The following is a 14700-nucleotide window of genomic DNA, read 5'->3' as shown; positions in this document are numbered from 1 at the left end:
TAAAATATTACAGTGTTCCGTCGACCTCCCTTGCTATATGTTCGGTCTTTTTGATACATGTATATAATATGTATTTGTATATGTATAGTAACACTAATCCTCATTTCTCAATTTCCCCCCTCCTTTCCTTTTAGATGAGCATAGTTTGTTTTGTTTTCTAAGCCTGTGAGTGTCTTTCTCTTTGGAAATATGTTCATCTGTGTCAGTTATTAGGTAATGCCATAAGTGATAATATAGGCTATAGGTCTTTTGCTTTCCGACCTACTTCATGTTTTGTGATTATCTCCAGGCTCATCTATGGTGCCCCAAAGAGTAGTGCTTCAAAGTTTTCCAAGGCTAATATTCCATTGTGTACATGGACCACTTCTTCTTGGTGCATTCCTCTGTTGATGGACATTTTCGTTGCTTCCAAGTGTTGCCTATGGTAAATATTGCTGGAGTGCAGGATTGCCAGCCTGTGATTTTTGATTTTCATTTTCTCAGGTGATAGACCCAGCAGTGGTTATGATTGATTGACTGGTATGGTAGCTCAACGTTTACCTTTTCAAGGCACCTCAATTGTGCTTTCATTTGTGGCTCTTACCACGTCCCCCTTAGAATCGAGGGTACGCATTGCTCCACAATCACGTCAGCATTTATTTTTGGCAGCATTTTTGTTGATGGCCATTCTGACTGGTGTGAGCTGATAGGTTTTTGTAATTTGGGTTTACATGTCTGTAAAAATTCCTACAATTCATCATTTTTCCACGCCTTTTTGTTTTCTGTTAAAAGAAAAAAGAAAAAAAGTGTGAGTATAATATACCTCTTCAAATTTTCTTTTTGGAAGGTTGCACTCTAGAATTTTTGGGTTGATTTTCGACCTCAGTATTTTTTGGAGGGCAGGTGTCATTTACAGACCTGCAATTGGTGAATATTTAGTGACCTTTTGCAGTGGGTTTAAAACTGCTGTTGTGGGAAACGGCCACAAGGATGCAGCATTTCTCCATTCCCAAATCTGGGTACTAGGGCAGCACAGCCGTTCTGGAAGTCGTTTGCCTAGGTTGTAAATTTGAATGGAATGTGCCAGGAAAACCCCCCATAAGTTTATGTCTCATTACTCCTAGTTCGTTGTTTTAATTTTTTCAATTGGGGTAATGGTTAGAATGTTGCTTGTCCAAGGTGTACATCTACATATTCTATATACCTATTTATGTAGAGATCCTCTTCCCGTGTAAATTATTACACAGTGTTCCCTAAACCTTCCTTGCTATATGGTCGGTCTTTTTGATATATGTATATAATATGTATTTGTATACATATGGTAACGCTAATCTTCATTTATCCATTCCCCCCACCTTTCCTTTTAGATAAGCATAGTTTTTTTTTAATAAGTCTGTGATTGACTTTCTCTGTGGAATTATGTTCATTTGTGTCAGTTATTAGATAACGCCTATAAGTGATATCATAGGATATAGGACTTTTGCTTTCCGACTTACCTCATGTTCTGTGATTATCTCCAAGATCATCTATGGTGCCTCAAAGAGCAGTGTTTCATTGTTTTCCATGGCTAGTATTCATTGTGTACATGGACCACTTCTTCTTTATCCTTTCATCTGTTGATGGACATTTTGGTTGCTTCACTGTCTTGTCTATTGTGAATAAGGCTGCAGTGCAACTTTTGCAGCCCGGGTCTTCATTCTGGTCTTCTCAGGTGAGAGGCCCATTGGTGCGCCTGCTGGATTGAATGGTACCTCAATTTTTCGTTTTCAACGCAGCTCCTTTCTGTTCTCATTATTAGCGTTTAACCCTTTTACATCTCACCAGCAGCTAGAGGGTACACAGTTCTCTAAAACCCCTTCAGTATTTATTGTTTGTAGACTTTTTGCCAATGGTCAGTCGACTGGTGTGAGTTGAAAACATTTTGTAGATTAGATTGCATGAGTCTAATACTTCCTGAGGTGGAGCGTTTATCCATTTTCCTTTCTTTAAAAAGAGAGTGAGTAAAACTTACCTCTTCATACTATCTTCTTGAAAATTTTGCCTGTTTTGAATTTTTTTTATCCATTCCCTACCTCAGCACAATTTTGAGGGCAGGTGTCTTTACAGCTCTGAGTCCTTGTGAATGGTAAGTGACCATTAGCAGTGGGTTAAAAGCTGCTCTTGTGGGAATCGGCCACAAGGCGGCAACATTTCTCCTTTACCAAATCTGGTTACTAGGGCAACAGAGCCTTACTGGAAGTGGTGTTCTAGGTGGTAAATTAGAATGGAATGTGCGAGGAAAAAGCCCTTTAAGTTTATGTCTCATTACCTCTTGTTGGTATTTTGAACTTAATTTTTATTTTTTATCACAGCAAACTTGATTACAATGTTTTGTTTGTTCTAGTTGTGCAAGATGTGGTTCTTTCACACATATGCATATATCTATTCTTCTTCGGATCCTTTTCCCATGTAGGTTATGACACAATGTTGAGTAGTCTTCTCTTGGTATTGCGTAGGTCTTTGGTGATTATATATTTCACATGTGTTTGTATCTCTCTGTTAACCTCAATATGGTAATGTATCCAATCCTCACACCTTTCCATTTGGTGACCCATAAGTTTTTTTAATGAATCTATGATAGTGTTTCTCTGTGGAAATATCTTTGTATCATTTTTTAGGTAACACCTATATGTGATATGATAGGATATGTGTCTTTCGCTTTCTCACTTACTCCAAGTTGACTGATTACTTCTCGACTCATCTATGGTGCTGCAAATGGCATTGTTTCATTTTTTCACTAGCTCCTATTCCATCTGTACAGGTAGCAGTTCTTCTTTGTCCACCCATCTGTCGGTGGACTTTTTGGTTACTTCCATATCTTGGCTATTGTAATACTATGCAATGTAGATTTGCGTGCCTGTGTCCTTTCAGTTCTGTCTTCTTAGTTTATAGGTCCAAGAATAGGTCTGCTGGATCATATGGTAGCTGAATGTTTACCTTTTATAGGCAGCTCTATTCTGTTCTCCTTAGTGGCTTTTTCCAGGTTACATCCCACTTAAAGTGGAGGGTATGTATTTCTTCCCAGCACCTTCAGCATTTATTCTTTGTAGTTTTTGCTGATGGTTATTCTGAGTGGTGTGAGCTGATACCTCTTTGTGGTTGAATTTGCATGTGTCTCATAATGCGTTGAAGTTGAGCGTTAAGACATGTCCATTTTATTTTTCGAGCTGTGATTAGAGCTTATTACTTCAAAGTGTTTTCTTAAAGTATGTGTCACCATTTGAAATATTTTGGCCATTATCTCCCTCAAGACATTTTGAGGGCAGGTTTCATTTACAGCCCTGCAGTACTTGTTCATATGAAGTGACCATTAGCTCAGGCTTTAAACCTGCTTTTGCAGGTAACGGCCAGAGAGCGGCAGCCTTGCTACGTTCTCCATGCTGGTACTAGGGAAACAGACCTACCGGCCAGTGGTATTCTTCGGTTATAAATTAGAGTGCAATGTGCCCGGGTAAACCCACAAATGTTGATGTCTCCTTGCTTTTGTTTGTTTTTAAATTTAATTTATATTTATTATTAGAGTAATATTCCATTGTGTACGTGGACCACTTCTTCTTGGTGCATTCCTCGGTTGATGGACATTTTCATTGCTTCCAAGTGCTGGCTATGGTAAATATTGCTGGCGTACAGGTTTGCCCGCCTGTCACTTTTTCATTCTCATTTTCTCAGGTGATAGGCCAAGCAGTGGTTGTGATTGATTGACTGGTAGCTCAATATTTCCCTTTTCAAAGCACCTACATTGTGTTTTCATTAGTGGCTCTTTACATACCCCCCCCCCTTACAACCGAGGGTACGCATTTCTCCACACTCCCTTCACCGTTTATTTTTGGCAGCATTTTTCCTAATGGCCATTCTGACTGCTGTGAGCTGATAGGTTTTTGTAATATGGGTATGCATGTCATTAAAAATTTTTTAAATTCATCATATTCCTACGCCTTTTTCTTTTCTCTTAAAAGAAAAAACCGTGAGTACAATATAGCTCTTGAAACTGTCTTCTTCGAAGGTTGCCCTCTTTTGAATTTTTTGGTCGATTTTTGACCCCAGAAATTTTCTGGAGGGCAGGTGCCATTTACACAACTGCAAGTGGGTGAAAATTTAGTGACCTTTTGCAGTGGGTTCAAAGCTGCTGTTGTGGGAAACGGCCACAAGGAGGTAGCATTTCTCCATTCCCCAAGCTGGGTCCTAGGGCAGCAGAGCCTTTCTGGAAGTCATTGTCCTAGGTTGTAAATTAGAATGGAATTTGCCAGGAGAAATCCCCTTAAGTTTATGTCTCATTACTTCTTCTTGGTTTTTAAAATTTTTTTTAATCTGGGTAAAGTTTAGAATATTGTTTGTCCTAGGTGTACACAATCTGGTCCATTTGTACATTATGTATGTCTATTAATGTACAGATCCTCTTCCCATGTAAAATATTACAGTGTTCCGTCGACCTCCCTTGCTATATGTTCGGTCTTTTTGATACATGTATATAATATGTATTTGTATATGTATAGTAACACTAATCCTCATTTCTCAATTTCCCCCCTCCTTTCCTTTTAGATGAGCATAGTTTGTTTTGTTTTCTAAGCCTGTGAGTGTCTTTCTCTTTGGAAATATGTTCATCTGTGTCAGTTATTAGGTAATGCCATAAGTGATAATATAGGCTATAGGTCTTTTGCTTTCCGACCTACTTCATGTTTTGTGATTATCTCCAGGCTCATCTATGGTGCCCCAAAGAGTAGTGCTTCAAAGTTTTCCAAGGCTAATATTCCATTGTGTACATGGACCACTTCTTCTTGGTGCATTCCTCTGTTGATGGACATTTTCGTTGCTTCCAAGTGTTGCCTATGGTAAATATTGCTGGAGTGCAGGATTGCCAGCCTGTGATTTTTGATTTTCATTTTCTCAGGTGATAGACCCAGCAGTGGTTATGATTGATTGACTGGTATGGTAGCTCAACGTTTACCTTTTCAAGGCACCTCAATTGTGCTTTCATTTGTGGCTCTTACCACGTCCCCCTTAGAATCGAGGGTACGCATTGCTCCACAATCACGTCAGCATTTATTTTTGGCAGCATTTTTGTTGATGGCCATTCTGACTGGTGTGAGCTGATAGGTTTTTGTAATTTGGGTTTACATGTCTGTAAAAATTCCTACAATTCATCATTTTTCCACGCCTTTTTGTTTTCTGTTAAAAGAAAAAAGAACAAAAGTGTGAGTATAATATACCTCTTCAAATTTTCTTTTTGGAAGGTTGCACTCTAGAATTTTTGGGTTGATTTTCGACCTCAGTATTTTTTGGAGGGCAGGTGTCATTTACAGACCTGCAATTGGTGAATATTTAGTGACCTTTTGCAGTGGGTTTAAAACTGCTGTTGTGGGAAACGGCCACAAGGATGCAGCATTTCTCCATTCCCAAATCTGGGTACTAGGGCAGCACAGCCGTTCTGGAAGTCGTTTGCCTAGGTTGTAAATTTGAATGGAATGTGCCAGGAAAACCCCCCATAAGTTTATGTCTCATTACTCCTAGTTCGTTGTTTTAATTTTTTCAATTGGGGTAATGGTTAGAATGTTGCTTGTCCAAGGTGTACATCTACATATTCTATATACCTATTTATGTAGAGATCCTCTTCCCGTGTAAATTATTACACAGTGTTCCCTAAACCTTCCTTGCTATATGGTCGGTCTTTTTGATATATGTATATAATATGTATTTGTATACATATGGTAACGCTAATCTTCATTTATCCATTCCCCCCACCTTTCCTTTTAGATAAGCATAGTTTTTTTTTAATAAGTCTGTGATTGACTTTCTCTGTGGAATTATGTTCATTTGTGTCAGTTATTAGATAACGCCTATAAGTGATATCATAGGATATAGGACTTTTGCTTTCCGACTTACCTCATGTTCTGTGATTATCTCCAAGATCATCTATGGTGCCTCAAAGAGCAGTGTTTCATTGTTTTCCATGGCTAGTATTCATTGTGTACATGGACCACTTCTTCTTTATCCTTTCATCTGTTGATGGACATTTTGGTTGCTTCACTGTCTTGTCTATTGTGAATAAGGCTGCAGTGCAACTTTTGCAGCCCGGGTCTTCATTCTGGTCTTCTCAGGTGAGAGGCCCATTGGTGCGCCTGCTGGATTGAATGGTACCTCAATTTTTCGTTTTCAACGCAGCTCCTTTCTGTTCTCATTATTAGCGTTTAACCCTTTTACATCTCACCAGCAGCTAGAGGGTACACAGTTCTCTAAAACCCCTTCAGCATTTATTGTTTGTAGACTTTTTGCCAATGGTCAGTCGACTGGTGTGAGTTGAAAACATTTTGTAGATTAGATTGCATGAGTCTAATACTTCCTGAGGTGGAGCGTTTATCCATTTTCCTTTCTTTAAAAAGAGAGTGAGTAAAACTTACCTCTTCATACTATCTTCTTGAAAATTTTGCCTGTTTTGAATTTTTTTTATCCATTCCCTACCTCAGCACAATTTTGAGGGCAGGTGTCTTTACAGCTCTGAGTCCTTGTGAATGGTAAGTGACCATTAGCAGTGGGTTAAAAGCTGCTCTTGTGGGAATCGGCCACAAGGCGGCAGCATTTCTCCTTTACCAAATCTGGTTACTAGGGCAACAGAGCCTTACTGGAAGTGGTGTTCTAGGTGGTAAATTAGAATGGAATGTGCGAGGAAAAAGCCCTTTAAGTTTATGTCTCATTACCTCTTGTTGGTATTTTGAACTTAATTTTTATTTTTTATCACAGCAAACTTGATTACAATGTTTTGTTTGTTCTAGTTGTGCAAGATGTGGTTCTTTCACACATATGCATATATCTATTCTTCTTCGGATCCTTTTCCCATGTAGGTTATGACACAATGTTGAGTAGTCTTCTCTTGGTATTGCGTAGGTCTTTGGTGATTATATATTTCACATGTGTTTGTATCTCTCTGTTAACCTCAATATGGTAATGTATCCAATCCTCACACCTTTCCATTTGGTGACCCATAAGTTTTTTTAATGAATCTATGATAGTGTTTCTCTGTGGAAATATCTTTGTATCATTTTTTAGGTAACACCTATATGTGATATGATAGGATATGTGTCTTTCGCTTTCTCACTTACTCCAAGTTGACTGATTACTTCTCGACTCATCTATGGTGCTGCAAATGGCATTGTTTCATTTTTTCACTAGCTCCTATTCCATCTGTACAGGTAGCAGTTCTTCTTTGTCCACCCATCTGTCGGTGGACTTTTTGGTTACTTCCATATCTTGGCTATTGTAATACTATGCAATGTAGATTTGCGTGCCTGTGTCCTTTCAGTTCTGTCTTCTTAGTTTATAGGTCCAAGAATAGGTCTGCTGGATCATATGGTAGCTGAATGTTTACCTTTTATAGGCAGCTCTATTCTGTTCTCCTTAGTGGCTTTTTCCAGGTTACATCCCACTTAAAGTGGAGGGTATGTATTTCTTCCCAGCACCTTCAGCATTTATTCTTTGTAGTTTTTGCTGATGGTTATTCTGAGTGGTGTGAGCTGATACCTCTTTGTGGTTGAATTTGCATGTGTCTCATAATGCGTTGAAGTTGAGCGTTAAGACATGTCCATTTTATTTTTCGAGCTGTGATTAGAGCTTATTACTTCAAAGTGTTTTCTTAAAGTATGTGTCACCATTTGAAATATTTTGGCCATTATCTCCCTCAAGACATTTTGAGGGCAGGTTTCATTTACAGCCCTGCAGTACTTGTTCATATGAAGTGACCATTAGCTCAGGCTTTAAACCTGCTTTTGCAGGTAACGGCCAGAGAGCGGCAGCCTTGCTACGTTCTCCATGCTGGTACTAGGGAAACAGACCTACCGGCCAGTGGTATTCTTCGGTTATAAATTAGAGTGCAATGTGCCCGGGTAAACCCACAAATGTTGATGTCTCCTTGCTTTTGTTTGTTTTTAAATTTAATTTATATTTATTATTAGAGTAATATTCCATTGTGTACGTGGACCACTTCTTCTTGGTGCATTCCTCGGTTGATGGACATTTTCATTGCTTCCAAGTGCTGGCTATGGTAAATATTGCTGGCGTACAGGTTTGCCCGCCTGTCACTTTTTCATTCTCATTTTCTCAGGTGATAGGCCAAGCAGTGGTTGTGATTGATTGACTGGTAGCTCAATATTTCCCTTTTCAAAGCACCTACATTGTGTTTTCATTAGTGGCTCTTTACATACCCCCCCCCCCTTACAACCGAGGGTACGCATTTCTCCACACTCCCTTCACCGTTTATTTTTGGCAGCATTTTTCCTAATGGCCATTCTGACTGCTGTGAGCTGATAGGTTTTTGTAATATGGGTATGCATGTCATTAAAAATTTTTTAAATTCATCATATTCCTACGCCTTTTTCTTTTCTCTTAAAAGAAAAAACCGTGAGTACAATATAGCTCTTGAAACTGTCTTCTTCGAAGGTTGCCCTCTTTTGAATTTTTTGGTCGATTTTTGACCCCAGAAATTTTCTGGAGGGCAGGTGCCATTTACACAACTGCAAGTGGGTGAAAATTTAGTGACCTTTTGCAGTGGGTTCAAAGCTGCTGTTGTGGGAAACGGCCACAAGGAGGTAGCATTTCTCCATTCCCCAAGCTGGGTCCTAGGGCAGCAGAGCCTTTCTGGAAGTCATTGTCCTAGGTTGTAAATTAGAATGGAATTTGCCAGGAGAAATCCCCTTAAGTTTATGTCTCATTACTTCTTCTTGGTTTTTAAAATTTTTTTTAATCTGGGTAAAGTTTAGAATATTGTTTGTCCTAGGTGTACACAATCTGGTCCATTTGTACATTATGTATGTCTATTAATGTACAGATCCTCTTCCCATGTAAAATATTACAGTGTTCCGTCGACCTCCCTTGCTATATGTTCGGTCTTTTTGATACATGTATATAATATGTATTTGTATATGTATAGTAACACTAATCCTCATTTCTCAATTTCCCCCCTCCTTTCCTTTTAGATGAGCATAGTTTGTTTTGTTTTCTAAGCCTGTGAGTGTCTTTCTCTTTGGAAATATGTTCATCTGTGTCAGTTATTAGGTAATGCCATAAGTGATAATATAGGCTATAGGTCTTTTGCTTTCCGACCTACTTCATGTTTTGTGATTATCTCCAGGCTCATCTATGGTGCCCCAAAGAGTAGTGCTTCAAAGTTTTCCAAGGCTAATATTCCATTGTGTACATGGACCACTTCTTCTTGGTGCATTCCTCTGTTGATGGACATTTTCGTTGCTTCCAAGTGTTGCCTATGGTAAATATTGCTGGAGTGCAGGATTGCCAGCCTGTGATTTTTGATTTTCATTTTCTCAGGTGATAGACCCAGCAGTGGTTATGATTGATTGACTGGTATGGTAGCTCAACGTTTACCTTTTCAAGGCACCTCAATTGTGCTTTCATTTGTGGCTCTTACCACGTCCCCCTTAGAATCGAGGGTACGCATTGCTCCACAATCACGTCAGCATTTATTTTTGGCAGCATTTTTGTTGATGGCCATTCTGACTGGTGTGAGCTGATAGGTTTTTGTAATTTGGGTTTACATGTCTGTAAAAATTCCTACAATTCATCATTTTTCCACGCCTTTTTGTTTTCTGTTAAAAGAAAAAAGAACAAAAGTGTGAGTATAATATACCTCTTCAAATTTTCTTTTTGGAAGGTTGCACTCTAGAATTTTTGGGTTGATTTTCGACCTCAGTATTTTTTGGAGGGCAGGTGTCATTTACAGACCTGCAATTGGTGAATATTTAGTGACCTTTTGCAGTGGGTTTAAAACTGCTGTTGTGGGAAACGGCCACAAGGATGCAGCATTTCTCCATTCCCAAATCTGGGTACTAGGGCAGCACAGCCGTTCTGGAAGTCGTTTGCCTAGGTTGTAAATTTGAATGGAATGTGCCAGGAAAACCCCCCATAAGTTTATGTCTCATTACTCCTAGTTCGTTGTTTTAATTTTTTCAATTGGGGTAATGGTTAGAATGTTGCTTGTCCAAGGTGTACATCTACATATTCTATATACCTATTTATGTAGAGATCCTCTTCCCGTGTAAATTATTACACAGTGTTCCCTAAACCTTCCTTGCTATATGGTCGGTCTTTTTGATATATGTATATAATATGTATTTGTATACATATGGTAACGCTAATCTTCATTTATCCATTCCCCCCACCTTTCCTTTTAGATAAGCATAGTTTTTTTTTAATAAGTCTGTGATTGACTTTCTCTGTGGAATTATGTTCATTTGTGTCAGTTATTAGATAACGCCTATAAGTGATATCATAGGATATAGGACTTTTGCTTTCCGACTTACCTCATGTTCTGTGATTATCTCCAAGATCATCTATGGTGCCTCAAAGAGCAGTGTTTCATTGTTTTCCATGGCTAGTATTCATTGTGTACATGGACCACTTCTTCTTTATCCTTTCATCTGTTGATGGACATTTTGGTTGCTTCACTGTCTTGTCTATTGTGAATAAGGCTGCAGTGCAACTTTTGCAGCCCGGGTCTTCATTCTGGTCTTCTCAGGTGAGAGGCCCATTGGTGCGCCTGCTGGATTGAATGGTACCTCAATTTTTCGTTTTCAACGCAGCTCCTTTCTGTTCTCATTATTAGCGTTTAACCCTTTTACATCTCACCAGCAGCTAGAGGGTACACAGTTCTCTAAAACCCCTTCAGCATTTATTGTTTGTAGACTTTTTGCCAATGGTCAGTCGACTGGTGTGAGTTGAAAACATTTTGTAGATTAGATTGCATGAGTCTAATACTTCCTGAGGTGGAGCGTTTATCCATTTTCCTTTCTTTAAAAAGAGAGTGAGTAAAACTTACCTCTTCATACTATCTTCTTGAAAATTTTGCCTGTTTTGAATTTTTTTTATCCATTCCCTACCTCAGCACAATTTTGAGGGCAGGTGTCTTTACAGCTCTGAGTCCTTGTGAATGGTAAGTGACCATTAGCAGTGGGTTAAAAGCTGCTCTTGTGGGAATCGGCCACAAGGCGGCAGCATTTCTCCTTTACCAAATCTGGTTACTAGGGCAACAGAGCCTTACTGGAAGTGGTGTTCTAGGTGGTAAATTAGAATGGAATGTGCGAGGAAAAAGCCCTTTAAGTTTATGTCTCATTACCTCTTGTTGGTATTTTGAACTTAATTTTTATTTTTTATCACAGCAAACTTGATTACAATGTTTTGTTTGTTCTAGTTGTGCAAGATGTGGTTCTTTCACACATATGCATATATCTATTCTTCTTCGGATCCTTTTCCCATGTAGGTTATGACACAATGTTGAGTAGTCTTCTCTTGGTATTGCGTAGGTCTTTGGTGATTATATATTTCACATGTGTTTGTATCTCTCTGTTAACCTCAATATGGTAATGTATCCAATCCTCACACCTTTCCATTTGGTGACCCATAAGTTTTTTTAATGAATCTATGATAGTGTTTCTCTGTGGAAATATCTTTGTATCATTTTTTAGGTAACACCTATATGTGATATGATAGGATATGTGTCTTTCGCTTTCTCACTTACTCCAAGTTGACTGATTACTTCTCGACTCATCTATGGTGCTGCAAATGGCATTGTTTCATTTTTTCACTAGCTCCTATTCCATCTGTACAGGTAGCAGTTCTTCTTTGTCCACCCATCTGTCGGTGGACTTTTTGGTTACTTCCATATCTTGGCTATTGTAATACTATGCAATGTAGATTTGCGTGCCTGTGTCCTTTCAGTTCTGTCTTCTTAGTTTATAGGTCCAAGAATAGGTCTGCTGGATCATATGGTAGCTGAATGTTTACCTTTTATAGGCAGCTCTATTCTGTTCTCCTTAGTGGCTTTTTCCAGGTTACATCCCACTTAAAGTGGAGGGTATGTATTTCTTCCCAGCACCTTCAGCATTTATTCTTTGTAGTTTTTGCTGATGGTTATTCTGAGTGGTGTGAGCTGATACCTCTTTGTGGTTGAATTTGCATGTGTCTCATAATGCGTTGAAGTTGAGCGTTAAGACATGTCCATTTTATTTTTCGAGCTGTGATTAGAGCTTATTACTTCAAAGTGTTTTCTTAAAGTATGTGTCACCATTTGAAATATTTTGGCCATTATCTCCCTCAAGACATTTTGAGGGCAGGTTTCATTTACAGCCCTGCAGTACTTGTTCATATGAAGTGACCATTAGCTCAGGCTTTAAACCTGCTTTTGCAGGTAACGGCCAGAGAGCGGCAGCCTTGCTACGTTCTCCATGCTGGTACTAGGGAAACAGACCTACCGGCCAGTGGTATTCTTCGGTTATAAATTAGAGTGCAATGTGCCCGGGTAAACCCACAAATGTTGATGTCTCCTTGCTTTTGTTTGTTTTTAAATTTAATTTATATTTATTATTAGAGTAATATTCCATTGTGTACGTGGACCACTTCTTCTTGGTGCATTCCTCGGTTGATGGACATTTTCATTGCTTCCAAGTGCTGGCTATGGTAAATATTGCTGGCGTACAGGTTTGCCCGCCTGTCACTTTTTCAGTCTCATTTTCTCAGGTGATAGGCCAAGCAGTGGTTGTGATTGATTGACTGGTAGCTCAATATTTCCCTTTTCAAAGCACCTACATTGTGTTTTCATTAGTGGCTCTTTACATACCCCCCCCCCTTACAACCGAGGGTACGCATTTCTCCACACTCCCTTCACCGTTTATTTTTGGCAGCATTTTTCCTAATGGCCATTCTGACTGCTGTGAGCTGATAGGTTTTTGTAATATGGGTATGCATGTCATTAAAAATTTTTTAAATTCATCATATTCCTACGCCTTTTTCTTTTCTCTTAAAAGAAAAAACCGTGAGTACAATATAGCTCTTGAAACTGTCTTCTTCGAAGGTTGCCCTCTTTTGAATTTTTTGGTCGATTTTTGACCCCAGAAATTTTCTGGAGGGCAGGTGCCATTTACACAACTGCAAGTGGGTGAAAATTTAGTGACCTTTTGCAGTGGGTTCAAAGCTGCTGTTGTGGGAAACGGCCACAAGGAGGTAGCATTTCTCCATTCCCCAAGCTGGGTCCTAGGGCAGCAGAGCCTTTCTGGAAGTCATTGTCCTAGGTTGTAAATTAGAATGGAATTTGCCAGGAGAAATCCCCTTAAGTTTATGTCTCATTACTTCTTCTTGGTTTTTAAAATTTTTTTTAATCTGGGTAAAGTTTAGAATATTGTTTGTCCTAGGTGTACACAATCTGGTCCATTTGTACATTATGTATGTCTATTAATGTACAGATCCTCTTCCCATGTAAAATATTACAGTGTTCCGTCGACCTCCCTTGCTATATGTTCGGTCTTTTTGATACATGTATATAATATGTATTTGTATATGTATAGTAACACTAATCCTCATTTCTCAATTTCCCCCCTCCTTTCCTTTTAGATGAGCATAGTTTGTTTTGTTTTCTAAGCCTGTGAGTGTCTTTCTCTTTGGAAATATGTTCATCTGTGTCAGTTATTAGGTAATGCCATAAGTGATAATATAGGCTATAGGTCTTTTGCTTTCCGACCTACTTCATGTTTTGTGATTATCTCCAGGCTCATCTATGGTGCCCCAAAGAGTAGTGCTTCAAAGTTTTCCAAGGCTAATATTCCATTGTGTACATGGACCACTTCTTCTTGGTGCATTCCTCTGTTGATGGACATTTTCGTTGCTTCCAAGTGTTGCCTATGGTAAATATTGCTGGAGTGCAGGATTGCCAGCCTGTGATTTTTGATTTTCATTTTCTCAGGTGATAGACCCAGCAGTGGTTATGATTGATTGACTGGTATGGTAGCTCAACGTTTACCTTTTCAAGGCACCTCAATTGTGCTTTCATTTGTGGCTCTTACCACGTCCCCCTTAGAATCGAGGGTACGCATTGCTCCACAATCACGTCAGCATTTATTTTTGGCAGCATTTTTGTTGATGGCCATTCTGACTGGTGTGAGCTGATAGGTTTTTGTAATTTGGGTTTACATGTCTGTAAAAATTCCTACAATTCATCATTTTTCCACACCTTTTTGTTTTCTGTTAAAAGAAAAAAGAAAAAAAGTGTGAGTATAATATACCTCTTCAAATTTTCTTTTTGGAAGGTTGCACTCTAGAATTTTTGGGTTGATTTTCGACCTCAGTATTTTTTGGAGGGCAGGTGTCATTTACAGACCTGCAATTGGTGAATATTTAGTGACCTTTTGCAGTGGGTTTAAAACTGCTGTTGTGGGAAACGGCCACAAGGATGCAGCATTTCTCCATTCCCAAATCTGGGTACTAGGGCAGCACAGCCGTTCTGGAAGTCGTTTGCCTAGGTTGTAAATTTGAATGGAATGTGCCAGGAAAACCCCCCATAAGTTTATGTCTCATTACTCCTAGTTCGTTGTTTTAATTTTTTCAATTGGGGTAATGGTTAGAATGTTGCTTGTCCAAGGTGTACATCTACATATTCTATATACCTATTTATGTAGAGATCCTCTTCCCGTGTAAATTATTACACAGTGTTCCCTAAACCTTCCTTGCTATATGGTCGGTCTTTTTGATATATGTATATAATATGTATTTGTATACATATGGTAACGCTAATCTTCATTTATCCATTCCCCCCACCTTTCCTTTTAGATAAGCATAGTTTTTTTTTAATAAGTCTGTGATTGACTTTCTCTGTGGAATTATGTTCATTTGTGTCAGTTATTAGATAACGCC

Source organism: Balaenoptera borealis, assembly GCF_965194805.1.
Source record: "Balaenoptera borealis genome assembly, chromosome: 9".
Lineage (NCBI taxonomy): Eukaryota > Metazoa > Chordata > Mammalia > Artiodactyla > Balaenopteridae > Balaenoptera > Balaenoptera borealis.
Note: the sequence above shows the minus strand (reverse complement) of the source record.